The sequence below is a fragment of the Pristis pectinata genome, chromosome 15 (genome assembly GCF_009764475.1).
Source record: "Pristis pectinata isolate sPriPec2 chromosome 15, sPriPec2.1.pri, whole genome shotgun sequence".
NCBI classification, from domain to species: domain Eukaryota; kingdom Metazoa; phylum Chordata; class Chondrichthyes; order Rhinopristiformes; family Pristidae; genus Pristis; species Pristis pectinata.
In genome coordinates, this window is record NC_067419.1 from 49,292,950 (window position 1) to 49,309,010 (window position 16,061).

Genomic DNA, 16,061 nt, shown 5'->3' on the forward strand with positions numbered 1-16,061 from the left:
GGCACCCTGCATTGTCAGTACTTAGTAACACCCACTTTGGCAAGTATCACAGCTTGTAAACGCTTTCTGTAGCCAGCTAAGAGTCTTTCAATTCTTGTTCGGGGGATTTTCACCCATTCTTCCTTGCAAGAGACTTCTAGTTAGAACATAGAACAATTACAGCACAATTCAGGCCCTTCGGCCCACAAAGCTGTACCAAACATGTCCCTACCCAAGAAATTACTAGGCTTACCCATAGCCCTCTATTTTACTCAGCTCCATGTACTGATCTAACAGTCTCTTGAAAGACCCTATCGTATCAGCCTCCACCACCGTTTCCGGCAGCCCATTCCACACACTCACCACTCTGAGTAAATAAACTTACCCCTGACATCTCCTCTATATCTACTCCCCAGCACCTTAAACCTATGTCCTCTTGTGGCCACCAATTCAGCCCTGGGGAAAAGCCTCTATCTACCCTATCAATACCTCGCATCATCTTATACATCTCAATCAGGTCCCCCCTCATCCTCCGTCTCTCCAAGGAGAAAAGGCCGAGTTCCCTCAACCTGCTTTCATAAGGCATGCTCTGCATCCCAGGCAGCATCCTTGTAAATCTCCTCTGCATCCTTTCTATGGTTTTCACATCTTTCCTGTAGTGAGGCAACCAGAACTGAGCACAATACTCCAAGTGAGGTCTGACCAGGGATCTATATAGCTGCAACATTACCTCTCGGCTCCTAAATTCAGTTCTCCAATTGATGAAGGACAATACACCATATGCCTTCTTAACCACAGAGTCAACCTGCCCAGTCGCTTTGAGCGTCCTATGGACCCGGACCCCAAGATCCCTCTGATCCTCCACACTGCCAAGAGTCCTACCATTAAGACTATATTCTGCCAACATATTTGACCTACCAAAATGAACCACTTCACACTTATCTGGGTTGAACTGCATCTGCCACTTCTCAGCCCAACTCTGCATCCTATCTATATCCCTCTGTAACCTCTGACAGCCCTCCAAACTATCCACAACACCCCCAACCTTCGTGTCATCCGCAAACTTACTAACCAACCCCTCCACTTCCTCATCCAGGTCATTTATAAAAATCACAAATAGTAAGGGTCCCAGTACAGATCCCTGAGGTACACCACTGGTCACCGACCTCCACTCAGAATACGACCCCTCAACAACCAGCTGTGAGATTCTTGGGCCGTCTTGCATGCACTGCTCGAGGTCTATCCACAGATTTTCGATGATGTTTAGGTCGGGGGACTGTGAGGACCATGACAAAACCTTCAGCTTGTGCCTCTTGAGGTAGTCCATTGTGGATTTTGAGGTGTGTTTAGGATCACTATCCTGTTGTAGAAGCCATCCTCTTTTCATCTTCAGCTTTTTTTTGACAGACGGTGTGACGTTTGCTTCCAGAATTTGCTGGTCTTAAATTGAATTCATTCTTCCCTCTACTAGTGAAATGTTTCTCGTGCCACTGGCTGCAACACAAGCCCAAAGCATGATCGATCCACCCCCGTGCTTAACAGTTGGAGAGGTGTTCTTTTCATGAAATTCTGCACCTTTTTTTCTCCAAACATACCTTTGCTCATTACAGCCAAAAGGTTCTATTTTTACAGTTTCAAAATACAAAAAAGGAAAAGGGCCCAAACCCAAAAAGTCTTATTTTAAATCATCAAAGGAGTTGTTTTCCAAATGCATCAAGTTTGTTTAGATGTTCCTTTGCCAAACTTCTGATGCTGAATTTTGTGGTGAGGACGCAGAAAGTTTGGAGAAAAAAGGGTGCAGAATTTCATGAAAAGAACACCTCTCCAACTGTTAAGCACGGGGGTGGATCGATCATGCTTTGGGCTTGTGTTGCAGCCAGTGGCACGGGGAACATTTCACTGGTAGAGGGAAGGATGAATTCAACTAAATACCAGCAAATTCTGGAAGCAAACATCACACCATCTGTAAAAAAAGCTGAAGATGAAAGGAGGATGGCTTCTACAACAGGATAACAATCCTAACTACACTTCAAAATCCACAACGGACTACCTCAAGAGGCACAAGCTGAAGGTTTTGCCATGGCCTTAAAAGTCCCCCAACCTAAACATTATAGAAAATCTGTGGATTGACCTCAAAAGAGCAGTGCATGCAAGACAGCCAAGAATCTCACAGAACTAGAAGTCTTTTGCAAGGAAGAATGGGTGAAGATCCCCCAAACAAGAATTGAAAGACTCTTAGCTGGCTACAGAAAGCATTTACAAGCTGTGATACTTGCCAAAGGGGGTGTTACTAAGTACTGACAATGCAGGGTGCCCAAACTTTTGCTTTGGGCCCTTTTCCTTTTTTGTTATTTTGAAACTGTAAAAGATGGAAATAAAAAAGTGATCTTGCTTAAAATATTAAAGAAATGTGTCATCTTTAACTTTATGCCTTTTGGAAATCAGGTCATCTTTTACTCACTTAGCTATTCACAGTAACAGAAATTTTGACTAGGGGTTCCCAAACTCTCGCATGCCACTAACTGCACTGTGTAATGAATTGACCTGTACGATCGGTGTGCAAGACAAGTTTTTTCACTGTACCTTGGTACAAGTGACAATAATAAACCAATTCCAATCCCACTGCTCAACTCTGGGTAGAGAGATACTTCCTCAGGCAGAAGACATCTGCAGCCAGCATTGCAGAGAAAGAAGTTACTAACAAAGCAGTCAGGATCCTCAGTGACCCCAAACTGGGATGTTGACCATTTCTCTTCCCACAGATGCTGTCTGACCTGCTGAGTTCTCCCAGCAGTCTCTGGTTTTGTTTTGGACTTGCAGCATCTGCGGGGGTTTGCTGCAGTCAGCACCAACTACCCCCTCCATCAAGGCCCAAACAAATTCTGGAAACATGCAGGGAGTAGACCCTGAAACACTTCCAGCACACCTGTGGTTGTGGAAATGGCTGTTAAGACTTTTAATACATGTCCTTTAATATAAATCTTCATCAATTTTGTGTACATAAATGGAACTAACTGCTGTAAACCATCCCAGTGTCAGATGGAGTCACTAACAAGCACTCAGATCAAAGCTTCAGTCACGGCTCAGGCCACACTCACCCTGACAACAGATGCTTTGGGTTCGTCTCCCTTTAGAGAGAGGGACAGAAATATCTATTTGCTTCTTCAGTTAGTAAGATGGGGTGCTACCCCAGAGAGGTGTTACCCCAATTTCCTTGTCTTTGTTTGGGAGGCTTAGAGGGTCCAGAATTTTTAAAGAGCATCCAGCAGAGCTTCCTGAGCCAGTACATAGATCGGCCCACCAGTGATGGAGCAGTACTGGATCCCATCCTCGGGACTGTAGCCAGACAGGTGAAGGGATGAGAACATAGAACAGCATGGAGCAGGCCCTTCAGCCCACAATGTTGTGCTGATCTAATTAGTAATAAAATGTCCAACTAAACTAATCCCTTCCACCCGAATATCCAGATCCTACCATTTCCCTCACATCCATGTGCTTATCCAAGAGCTTCTTGTACACCCCTATCGTATCTGCCTCCACCACCACCCCAGGCAGCGCATTCCAGGCACCCACCACTTGCCCCACACATCTCCTTTGAACTTACCCTCTCTCACCTTAAAGGCGTCCTCTGGTATTAGACATTTCAATGTTGGGAAAAAGATACTGGCTGTCTACTCTATCCATGCCTCTCAATTTTATAAACTTCTAACAGGTCTCCCCTCAGTCTCCACCACTCCAGAGAAAACAACCCAAGTTTATCCAACCTCTTTGTAGCTCATGCCCTCTAATCCAGGCAGCATCCTGGTAAATCTCTTCTGCACCCTCTCCAAAGCCTCCACATCCTTCCTATAATGGGGCGACCAGAACTGAATGCAATACTCCAGATGCAGCCAAACTAAAGTTTTATAAAGCTGCAACATAACTTCCTGACTCTTGAACTCAGTGCCTCGACTAATGAAGGCAAGCATGCCGTACGCCTTCTTTACCACTCTATCAACCTGTGTAGCCACTTTCAGGGAGCTATGGACTTGGACCCCAAGATCCCTCTGTTCATCAACACTGTTAAGGGTCCTGCCATTAACAGTGTGCTGTCTCTTTACATTTGACCTCCCAAGGTGCAACACTTCACATTTGGCCGGGTTGAACTCCATCTGCCATTTCTCTGCCCAGATCTGCAACTGATCTACATCCCGCTGTATCCTTTGCCAGTCTTCTACACTATCCACAGCACCACTGATCTTCGTATCATCTGCAAACTTACTAACCCACCCAGGTACATTTTCATCCAGGTCATTCATCAGAAACAGCAGAGGTCCCAGTACAGATCCCTGAGGAACACAGGCCTCCAACCAGAATAAGTCCCATTGACCACTACCCTCTGTCTTCTACTGACAATTCTGAATCCAAACAGCCAATTCACCATGGATCCCGTGCATCTTAATCTTCCAGGTGAGCCTCCCAAAAGCATTACTAAAATCCATGTAGACAACATCCACAACTCTACCTTCATCAATCACCCTCGTCACTTCCTCAAAAAACTCAGTCAAGTTAGTAAGGCATGACTTGCCTGCTCAAAACCATGCTGACTGCCCATAATTAGGCCATGGTTTTCCAAATGCTCCTAAATCCTATCCCCGAGAATCTTCTCCAGTAACTTCCCTACCACTGACATGAGACTCACCAGTCTATAGTTACCAGGATTATCCATTTCCCTTCTTGAATAATGGGAAAACATTAGCTACTCGCCAGTCCTCCAGGACCTCGCCTTTGGCTAGAGGACACGAAGATCTTGGTCATGGCCCCAGCAATCTCATCTCATCTCTCTCAATAACCTGGGATATATCCCATCAGGCCCTGGGGACTTATCCACCTTAATGCTCTAAGAGACCCAACACAACCTCCTCTATCTCAAAATGCCCCAGCATATTAGTATGCTCCACACTGATCTCCCTATCCTCTGCATCCTTCTCCAAGGTAAATACAGATGCAAAGTACTCATTAAGGACCTCACCAACATTCTCTGCTTCCAAGCGCATGTTGCCTCCTTTATCCTGGTGGTCCTACCCTCTCCCTAGTTATCATCTTGCTCTTGATGTATAGATTCTCTTTAATCCTACTTGCCAGGTACTTTCATGACCCCTCCTGGCTTTCCTAATTCCCTTCAAGTTCCTTTCTGGTTTCTTTATAATCCTCAAGTACTCTGTTTGATACCAGCTTCCTAAACTTTACATACTTTTCCTTTTTCTTCTTGATTAAATTCACCACCTCTCTCGCCATCCAAGGTTCCCTTCCCCTGCCATCCTTGTCCTTCTGTCTTACTGGAACATCCCTGTCCTGTACTCTGTGCAGTTGGTCTTTAAACCCCCTCCCAATGTCAGATGTGGACTTGCCCAAAAACAGCTGTTCCCAATTAACTCTCCCAAGTTCCTGCCTAATACTCTTGTAATTTACCCTGCTCCAATTTAATACTCTCCTGCAAGATCCATACTGATCCTTATCTACAAGGATCTTAAAATTTAAGGAGTTGTGATCATTGTTCCCCCACTGAAAGGTTGGTTACCTGGCCAGGCTCGTTACCCAACACCAGGTCCAGTACAGCCCCTCCTCTTGCTGGACTTTCTACATATTGATCCAAGAAACCCTCCTGGATATAACTAACAAATTCTGCCCCATCTAAACCTCTTGCACTAAGGAGGTCCCAGTTTATCAGGGAAGTTGAAGTCCCCGTGCCAACAACCCTATTGGTTTTACACCTTCCCCTAATCTGCATACCTGTTCTTCAATGTCCCTGTACTACTGGGGGGGGGGGGGGGGGGGTTGTTGGGGGTCTGTAGTATATTCCCAGGGTCAGACACAGGCTGACCCGTGCAAGTTGTAACATTCACATTCCATCATGAAATGGATGCCTCATGTCTGAACTTTGTCCTTTGTGTTGTCTGTTTACACAAGGCCTGGCTCTTGGGGTTCAACAGCAGAACACAGGGGGAGAGATCAGTGGTGTTATTTCCTCACCCAAACTCCCTCCATTGTGACTATGAGATGATACTGATCCATCTTCACAGCTGAAGCATCACCAAAGTGAAGGAACCTGTTGGAACAGCCGAAAACTTGTTGAATCATCTGGAGGATAATCTAAACACACTGTGTGGTCCTTGAGGGAAGGAAGACCAAGCTCACTGCTTGGTCAAAGGGAAGCTGCAATTTCCATCAGTTTGGATGGTGGAGATCTCTCAGCCATGAGAGTTCCTGCAATCAGGAGGGGTGACCCAGTCTGAATCACACCTCATCGTGGTCAGTGGACCAATCCCCAGGCAGTGGCGAGTATCCACAGGGCTCGGTTTGTAGGAGTCAAAAGGAGTGACATCAAATCGGGGAACGTTAAAGTCATATACTGTGGAGAGCAGTGCTGCCTACACTGTGGTGCAAGGTCACATACTCAATCCGATACGCACTGCAAATTCTCAGATGCACAAGATTATCTTTAGTAAGTGCGAGTTGGTCATTTTGAAGAAGTCACAGCTGTGTGAAGACAGACTATTCCATTTCCTTCCTATCAAATCTGTACCACGTTGAACAACGGTCTGTTTTTGAAGCAGAGAGCAGAGTCACCAAGGAGCTGGGGATTGGTTTCCCACTCACCAGAGGGTAAAGTTGGGGTCCTGGCATTAGTATTGACCCACAGCCCAGTCCCACCACCACCTGACAATCCACATTGACTGCAAGGAACATATTGGCTCATAGTATCACGTTGCAACAACATGTGGTATTTATGGAGCATTCTTATTGCAATGAGACATCCCAAGGTGGTTCCCCAAGGACCATTGTCAGACAACATGTGCACAGCAAGGCACAGGAGCAGGTAGTGTGGCAGGTCCTTGGCCACAGAGGTGGACCTTCGAGGAGGGTAGGTATGCAAAGGATTGCAGTGAGGTGGGTTTCTACCCATCCAGATCTTCAACTTCCACCTTGTTCTAAGTCTCTTCACTCGTCACTCCTGTGCTTACCGACTTGCACCACTCCTGATCCAGCAAACCCTCCACACTAAAGTTCTCACCCATTGGAAAATTCCTCCCACCTCCATGTAGCCTCTTTCATCTCTGCAACCCTCCCAGATCTCCGCACTCCTCCAATTCCAGCCTCTCGCACATCCCACTGATTTCTATCGCACTTCCTTTGGCAGCCGTGTCTTCAGCCACCCAGACTGGGAGCTCTGGAATTCCCTCTAACTTTCCCCCATCTGCTACACCTCTACAACTCCTTCCTCTGTGGCCAAGCTTCTAATCTTTGCCAATGTTTCTTGGTCATATTTTGTTCACCAATGCACTTGTAAAGCAGCTTGAGCCATTTCCTGCATTCAGGATGGGATTTAACCACCGGTGTTGTTGTGAACAGTGACCAATCCCTGCAGTCTGTCCAGGACTTGGGGATTCAACAGGTTAACTGGACCATCTTTCACCAGTCACCCTGACAAACCCATCCAGGACTTGGGCTGAACACCAGCAGTGATAGTGCAGCAGATATGCTCCAGTAACCACCGGTCGCAGAGAAACAGCCCTCCACTACTCCCCTCTGTTCATTCTGAATCCAACCTACAAAGTCACCGCGAATCTCATGTGCTTTAATCTTCTGGACCAGCCTACCATGACGGACGTTGTCAGATCCAGTAAAGTCCATGTGGACAACATCCACTGCCCTGCCCTCAGCAATCACCTTCGTCACCTCCTCAAAAACCTCAGTCGTTTGTTGGGTGAAGACCCTGTACCCACGCTGCATTGGTCTATGACAACAACTCTGAATTTGTAACCGTGACCTCCCCAGCACAAAGCCATGCTGACTGTCCCTAAAATCCACGCTTTTCCAAGTGTGAGTAAATCCTGTCCCTAAGAATCTTCTCCATTAATCTCCCTCAAGCTCACTGACCTATCATTTCCTGGTTCTTCCCTGTTGCCCTTCGCAAACCAAGGAACAACATTAGGTATTCTTCCTTTTCCTTTTTGACTACACTTACTCGACCTCTCATCATCCAGGGTTCCCAAACCTTGCCACCCTCAACTTTCTTCCTCACGGGAACAGGTTTGTCCTGAGTTCTGACCGGCTGGTCTTTGAACAAGGAAAGGGAAGATGTTTCCCTGTGAAGGAGACTTGACGATCATGGTCAGCAGTAAATCCAGCTGGGAACTCCTTCCCCGAGGAGTGGGGTGAGTGTGGAACCACAGAGAGGGGTTACAGAGACCAGCAGGGGTGGTGTAAAAGGGAAAGAGGGGAAAGGAGCAAAGGTGGGGTGTGGGGAGATGGGGAGGAGGCTGGTGTGGGGTAGAAGCACCAACACAGAGCCAAGGGGCTGAATGGCCTGTTCCTGTAAATGATTTGGATCCCACCCCGTCACCAACAGCAGCTTATGTTCGAGCAGCGATCTCCTCCACGTCCATCCTCCCAGAGTCACTGTGCAGAGAGTGTCAACAACTCACGCTCGAGCACACTCTACCAGTTGGGGAGAGGGAAGTGCTGGTTCTGCCTGAGGCGTTGGCTCCCTGCCCGTGATTTGTGGTGATGTCAATGATTGTTGTGTTGTGGGTCGTTGCCTGGATACACTCACAGGAAGCCCCTTCACTCATCAGCTGCTGCGGTGAAGGAACCCATCAGATACCGTCACTGAAGGAAGCACGGGAAAGGGGATCTGGGTCGGGGACTGAATCAGCGGGAGGGTCTGGCACTTTGGGAGGGCTGGGGGGGGGGGGGGGGGGGCGGGGTGGTGACAAATCCACAGTTGTCCGACTGTCCAGTTCGGGACCGGCCAGGGGATGGATAACAGGTGGAGCAGTGAGTGTTCCCTTCCACAGGGACATTGGAACCGACGAGGCAAGCCCTCCAGTTATTCAGTACATGGCTGCTCTGTCCATTCACCGCCATCCCATAGCGAACCAAACTCCATCCGTCCCACCGAACCACACCAGGAGGGCTTGAACGCACCAGACACCAGCCCCCAGGAGCAAGATGGGGGTCTAACAAAAGCGAAGGGGAAGTTGTTAGGGGTCTCAGGTTTCCACGGCCCAGTGCGTGAAGAAGTTCTCCCCCACATCACCCCGATCATAGAGCCATCCTGCACGGAAACAGGCCCTTCGGCCCAGTTGGTCCATGCCAACCAAGATGCCCATCTAAGCTCGACAGAGGAGACTGGAGACCCTGGAATCTGGAGCAATCATCAGTCCAAATGTCTTTTAAATGTTATCTTACCCACCTCTCCCACTTCCTCTGGCAGCTCGTTCCATACACCCACCACCCTCTGTTAAATCTCTCCCCTCTCACCTTCAATCTGTGCCCCCTAGTTCTTGGTTCCCCAACCCTGGGAAAAAGACTGTGGACCTTCACCCTACCTGTGCCCCTGGTGATTTTATACACCTCTGTAAGATCACCTCTCATTCTCCTACGCTCCAGAGATCAGCCTGCTGTGGATTTTATGCCAACATGGTCCTCCTGTCCCTGAGGATGTTGATTCTCTTGGTAAACTCTTCCACATCCCTCCTTTCAGCAGACCACTTGAGAATCCTCTGTCCTGATGCAGTGTTTTGACCCAAAACATCGATAATTCCTTTCCCCCCCCCAGATGCTGCTCGACCCACTGAGTCCCTCCAGCAGAGTATGTGTTCATCCTCTGAACCCAATGGGCTCCTGATTTAATCCTCAAAGTGCAACATCATTCGGTGACTCTGATCACCAGCTCAGTTACTTCCCCCAACCATCACACCACAAACATCCTGTCCACAGCAACCCGGAAATTCCCAGCCAAGGCACGGATTGAGGAAGATCCAGCCCAGCACTGAACAATGCAGGGGGTAACAGCTGTGAGAAGGGGAGCGATCTGTGCACCGGGATCATTGGTTGCCTTGGAGTTTGTATGGAACCCGGCAGGTTTCTGTTCCACACACCACAAGCCTGTGTCCTGTCAGGGAGAGTTGGGACGGAGGAGGGGATTGGCAGGTGGAGGGCAATTAGAGAAGGTCCAACAAGGACTGGCAAATATTGCCAGCTCTTCAACAGATCCCTGGAAGATCTGATCCACTCCTGACTCTGGATTCAGATAATCCAGAAGCTGGAATGCCCAAAATGTTGGAAGTCTTCAGCAGGACAGGCAATGTCTTTGGGAGAGAAAACGGGAGTCAGTGTTTCAAGTTGCTGACCCTTCATCCAAACTGCAGAGGTACAAACACAACGTAAGAGAGCAAAGGGTGATGGCTGTGATAGGGCAAAGGGCAGGGGAGGTTAAAGGGCAAAGAGGAGTCAAAGTCAAAGTTGAGTTTATTGTCGTCTGCACGAGTCCGTGTGTGTACAGGTGCAATGAAAAACTTACCTGCAGCAGCATCACAGGCACAGAGCATCAGAGAAGAAGCATTCACAAGACAAACATAAATCATAGCAATTTTTACTGGAAAGAATACAATTCGAACAAAAAAAAAACAAAGTCCATTGTAGTGCAAAGTGATCAAAGCGGTCCCAGTGTTGCTGTACTGAGGTAGTGATCAGGGTTGTGCCGGTTGGTTCAAGAACCAAATAGTTGAAGGGAAGTAACTGTTCCTGAACCTGGTGGTGTGGGACTTCAGGCTTCTGTACCTCCTGCCCGATGGCAGCTGCGAGAAGATGGCACAGCCCGGATGGTGGGGATCTTTGATGATGGATGTTGCCTTCTTGAGGCAGCGCCTCCTGTAGATACTCCTGATGATGGGGAGGGATGTGCCCGTGATGTATTGGGCAGAGTCCACTACTCTCTGCAGCTTCTTACATTCCTGTGCATTCGAATTGCCGTCCCAGACCATGATGCACCCAGTCAGGAAACTTTCAACGCTACATCTGCAGAAGTTTGTTAGAGTGTTCGCTGACATGCTGAACCTCCTTAACGTCCTGGGTGGACCCAGGCATGAGAGGGAGGTGGGAGACTGGGTAAGGACAGAAGATTTCCTTCACCAGCGGTTGTGAGTGATCCCGAGGGTTACAACAATGGCTTCATCACCAGCAGTCCTGATTCAGCACTTCCATGTTTTCATTGTAAGGCAGTCCTTGAGCAGCATTTCGTTTGTAGTCAGCATTTGTTCCCCCCCCCCCCCTCCGAGGAACCAACCGTGACCCACCATGTTGTGGTCACTGAGATGATGACCTTGCCACAGGAACAACTGAACTGCCCCAGTCTCCTGTTCAGGCAGACTGGAAGCTGCGGAACATCCTGCCTGCTCCCCCAGAGGGCCCCCTCGAGCTGAGGTAAAGCTCCAGCACCTGAAGAGTACAGCAGTGCAGCGGGGAGAGCCAGAGAGAGAGTCAGAGTCCACACAGCACGGAAACAGGCCCTTCAGCCCAACTGGTCCATGCCGACCAAGATGTCCATCAAGTTAGTTTGCCTGTGTTTGGCCCATATCCCTCTAAACCCCTCCTATCCATGGACCTGTCCAAGTGCCTTTTAAATGTCACTGCACCTGCCTCAACCACTTCTTCCGGCAGCTCATCCCGTATACAGACCACCCTCTGTGAGAAAGTTGCCCCTTTAAATCTTTCCCCTCTCACCTGAAACCTGTGCCCTCAAGTATCTGCCTCACAGGTCCAATAACCCACCTCAACCCCGACCTCGGGCGCTGTCTATGTGGAGTCTGCACGCTCTCCGCATGGGTCTCCCCTGGGTGCTCCGGTTTCCCCGAAAGATGCTGGTCGGTGGTTAATTGGTCACTCTACGCAGAATAAGTAGTCAGCCATTCAGGTCAGAGGTGAAAAGAAACATCTTCCCACAGAGGTAGTAAATCTTTGGAATCCTCTACCCAAGGGCTGCGCAGGGTATTCAGGAGAGTTTGATGGTTTAGGTAGTAAAAGAATCACAGTCATCAGGTTCTTGAACCGACCTTCACAACCCTAACCCTACCTCACAACGGAACACTACTGACCACCTCTTGCACTGCCATGCATTAATGCCTTGTTTTACACACTCTTACTTCACTGTCTTGTATAATTTATGTTCTGTATGTTGTCTGAATCCATGTGCCTGTGAAGCTGCTTTTTCATTGCCCCTGTACCTCACTGCACGTCTCCACATGACAATAAACTCAGCGTGAAGAGTTAGTGCAGGAAAGTGACAGAGGTAAAAGATCAGCCAGGATCTCACTGAATGGGGCAGCATGAGTGAGGGACTGAATGGCCTCATGCTTCTATTTCCTACGTTCTTCTTCCCCCCACATTGTAGAAGGTCCTCTTCCTCAGAGGGGTCATCGGTGACATGAGCTTGGTGATCTCCCTGTGGTGTGGAGGGAGCTGCGTTACACCTCCTCATGTCCCTCCACCCTGAGGTGCTCAATGCTGACCCACAGAAACCACCCCCCCCCCAGGCAGCAGTGACCCAGAGGTGATGGGCATCCCCACTGCCCCAGTGAGCATCCCCAAGGCAATCTTCAGCAGGTGGCAGGGTCGAGGGTCACATTACTTGAATCCCAGGACAGTGACCTGGTGGGACCTTGCTGAGCTGGGAGGATAAGACCATAAGACCTAGGAGCAGAATTAGGCCATTCAGCCCATCAACTCTGGTCCACCATTCAATCATGGCTGATTTATTTTTCTCTCTCAACCCCATTCTCCTGCCTTCTCCCCGTAACCTTCGACGCCCTCACTAATCAAGAACCTATCAACCTCTGCTTTAAATACACCCAGTGACTTGGCCTCCACAGCCGTCTGTGGCAATGAATTCCACAGATTCACCACCCTCTGGCTAAAGAAATTCCCCTCATATCAGTTCTAAAGGCACATCCCTCTATTGAGGCTGTGCCCTCTGGTCCCAGACTCTCCCACTGATGGAAACGTCCTCTCCATGTCCACTCTGTCCAGGCCTGTCAATATTCAGCAGGTTTTTCAGTTCGTCCGCCATGTCTTTGTTCCCCATTACTACCTCAGGGTTATCTGGTCACTGTCACCAAGCAGCCAATGGGAAAAGAAGTTTGGTTACCAATGCTCCAGGATTCATCTTGAGTCAGGGTTGAGAGTAACTTACTTACCAGATCAGTTGTACAACCAGCATCACTGATCAAACCCATTTATACTGTTTGCACCCAAGCCCCAAGCCCCAAGCCCCAAGCCCCAAGCCCCAAGCCCCAAGCCCCAAGCCCCAAGCCCCAAGCCCCAAGCCCCAAGCCCCAAGCCCCAAGCCCCAAGCCCCAAGCCCTCTCTCTCCCCACCAGGACATTCTCACCCCTCAGTGTGCTCCCGGTTTATGTGCACAAGGTACCTGAGTGTAGAGATCTGATTGGGTACCTCACCCAACTACAGCCAATCCTAATCCGAACCCCACCCACCCATGGCCAATCCCAACCCAGCCAATCCAAACCCCACCCAGCCACGGCCAATCCGAACCTGACCCACCACCCATGGCCAATCCCAACCCAGCCTGACCACAGCCAATCTGAATCCAACCCATCCGTGGCCAATCCCATCCAGGTCAATCTGAGCCCAGCCCAGTCACAGTCAATCCAAACCCAAGACAATTTAAGTGCATAGAATTCTTTCAGTACCTGGCCCAGGACTACCGTGACAAGAACAATCTCAGAGAAGCCATTAATCTGTTTGGGGATGAAACACCAAATATTGATGAAGAACAAACGGTGGTTTGCTCAATGTTGCCGCACTTGTAGTACCTTACCTGGGCCAGGTGGGGTGATACTGAGCTACTGAGCTGGGCACAGCACATACCGCCGGACCAACGTCTGTCTCTTCAGAATGTAGGACCAAGACACACCAGAGGCAGAAGTTGGGTCCCCTGGATTTGAGCTGGTTGCCTCGGTGACGGGAACCTGCAACTCTCACTTTGAGGTAACAGAGTGATCCACTGAGCCAGACCAGAAACACAAAGGACTTCAACCTGAAACATTAATTCAGTTTCTCTCTCCACAGACCCTGCCTGACCTGCAGAATGTTTCCAGCATTTTCTGGCTTTATTAAAGCAGATATGAACTGTCAAACTGTGCGTGAGAATTCATGAATAAAGCTACTTATAACTCATCAACTTACTCTGGCGGATGGGTCAGTGTTAAAGTACCGTTCAGAAAGTTTGCATAAATTTGCATAGTGTATCCTTTTTTTATACTTCTATTCATAAAATTAAGCCCTGCTTTATTTAGGCATTATAATCACATTCATTTACATTCACAGTAACACTGTGACATTTAATTAGTTGACAACTTCCTTTTAAGTATTCGATCATTAATAGCGGTGAAACCGAGACCTGCGGAAATGTGTTAGGGTTGTGTGAGCTGGCAGAATACGCAGAGAGCCATTAAAAAACTGCAGATTTTTCCTTGTGATTTGGGATTGACAGTGGAAATATAAATATTTGGAAATGATTAACCTTTATATTTTCAATCTTTACTGCATTCTATTAAATTAGAGATAAACTAACGTGCCTTGCTTTCAAACAGAAAAATGAAATGTTGGCTGAAAGATCTTGCAAAGGAACAGCCTTGAAGCTCGTTATGCTTCATGTCGCTACAGACTCTCTGTCTCTGCTTTTGCCTGTGATCAAAATTGGCTTGGCTCGGCTCCTAGAGTGGATCAGAATTGGCTTGGTTCCTAGAGTAGACCAGAATTGGCTTGGTTCCCAGAGTGGATCAGAATTGGCTTGGTGAGAGTGGACCTGTGTGAATCGGACATTGCAATGGGTCTCCTTAACCAATCAGAAAATTCTTAACTCAGCCATAGGGTCTGAAATAGAGAGAGAGAGAGAGAGAGAGAGAGAGAGAGAGAGAGGGTCAAGGGGAGAGAGAGAGAGAGAGATAGGGTCAAGGGGTGAGAGAGAGAGAATGTTCAAGGGGAGAGGGAGAGACAGGGTCAAGAGGATAGAGAGAAAGACAGAGAACATTCAAGAAGAGAGAGTTTCAAAGAGTGAGATAGGGAGAGATGTTCAAGAGAGAGAGAGAGAGACAGAGACAGAGAGAGGGACAGAGAGAAACATTTGTTCCCATGGCTGTACGTTCTGTAGCTGCATGGCTCTGGGCAGTTCCGGTACACATCACCATGGTTGTCCCGAGGTGGGAAGTTTGTGAGTGGTGACCGGGCCTCAGGCAGTAGATCCTTCGACCTGCCCAGGACTCATTTTGATGTTGTTTTGGACGTTCACTGTTGGCACCGGCTGCTGAACTGCTTCGACATGTTTCAGTTCCGTATTCCATTTCTCCTTTTGGCCATTCAGCCCATCGAGTCTATGCCAGCTCACAGAACAATGCCATTCCCCACTAATTTCCCCTGTAATCCATTCTCCCCACATTCCCATCAACTCCCTCGGATTCTACCCTCACCCACACACTAGGGGGGCAATTTACAGCGGCCAATTAACCCACTGACCTCGCACATCTTTGGGATGTGGGAGGAAACCGGAGCACCCAGGGAAACCCACGCGATCACAGGGAGAACGTGCAAACTCCACACAGACAGCGAAGGAGGTCAGGATCGAACCCGAGTCTCAGGAGCTGTGAGGCAGCTGCACCACCCGCTGCACGTCTGCCCTTAAAAGGATTGAAACAAGTAAAAAGTTTTTTTTGAAAATTAACAAATTGTGATATAAATTAATTTAAAACATGACATAAAATATGGAAGAACAAACAATTACTTACCGTTTCCACCGAGCCGACAGCTCCCGTGAATGCAGAGGCGAGTTATCAGTTGTGGTGACACAGAGCACAGCTACAGGCTCTTCGGCCCATCCTGTCCATGTTGTGTCCGGCCCCTCAGAGCGTGACCACCTCATCCTGGGCCCAGAGGCAGAGCAGAGCTCCAGTCTCTCAGCACCAAAGCTCCACCTTCGACTGGGGGCAGGGTTCAGGAACGAGCTGGCCTGGGAAAGGGATCCTGGTTCATGTCCTCCACTCATCAGCTGGCAAAACGGGACAAGCTTCAGGCTAATTACACTGTTCCGGCAATAAATCAAATCTACTAGCAGGCAGGCCTAACAGGTAGTTAATGCAGCAAACAACGCGTTGGCCTTTATTGTGAAGGGGTTGGAGTTTAAGAACAGTGGGTTGTGTTCCAGGTGTACAGGGTGTTGGTGAGGCCACACCTGCAGGACTGAA

General features: G+C 48.6%; 1 protein-coding gene across 1 annotated transcript in view; it reads right to left on the bottom strand.

Moving 5' to 3' along the window:
- LOC127578273 (NADH-cytochrome b5 reductase 3-like) overlaps positions 1-16,061 on the bottom strand; it is a 644,669-nt gene that overhangs the window by 214,047 nt on the left and 414,561 nt on the right. The window lies entirely within an intron of this gene.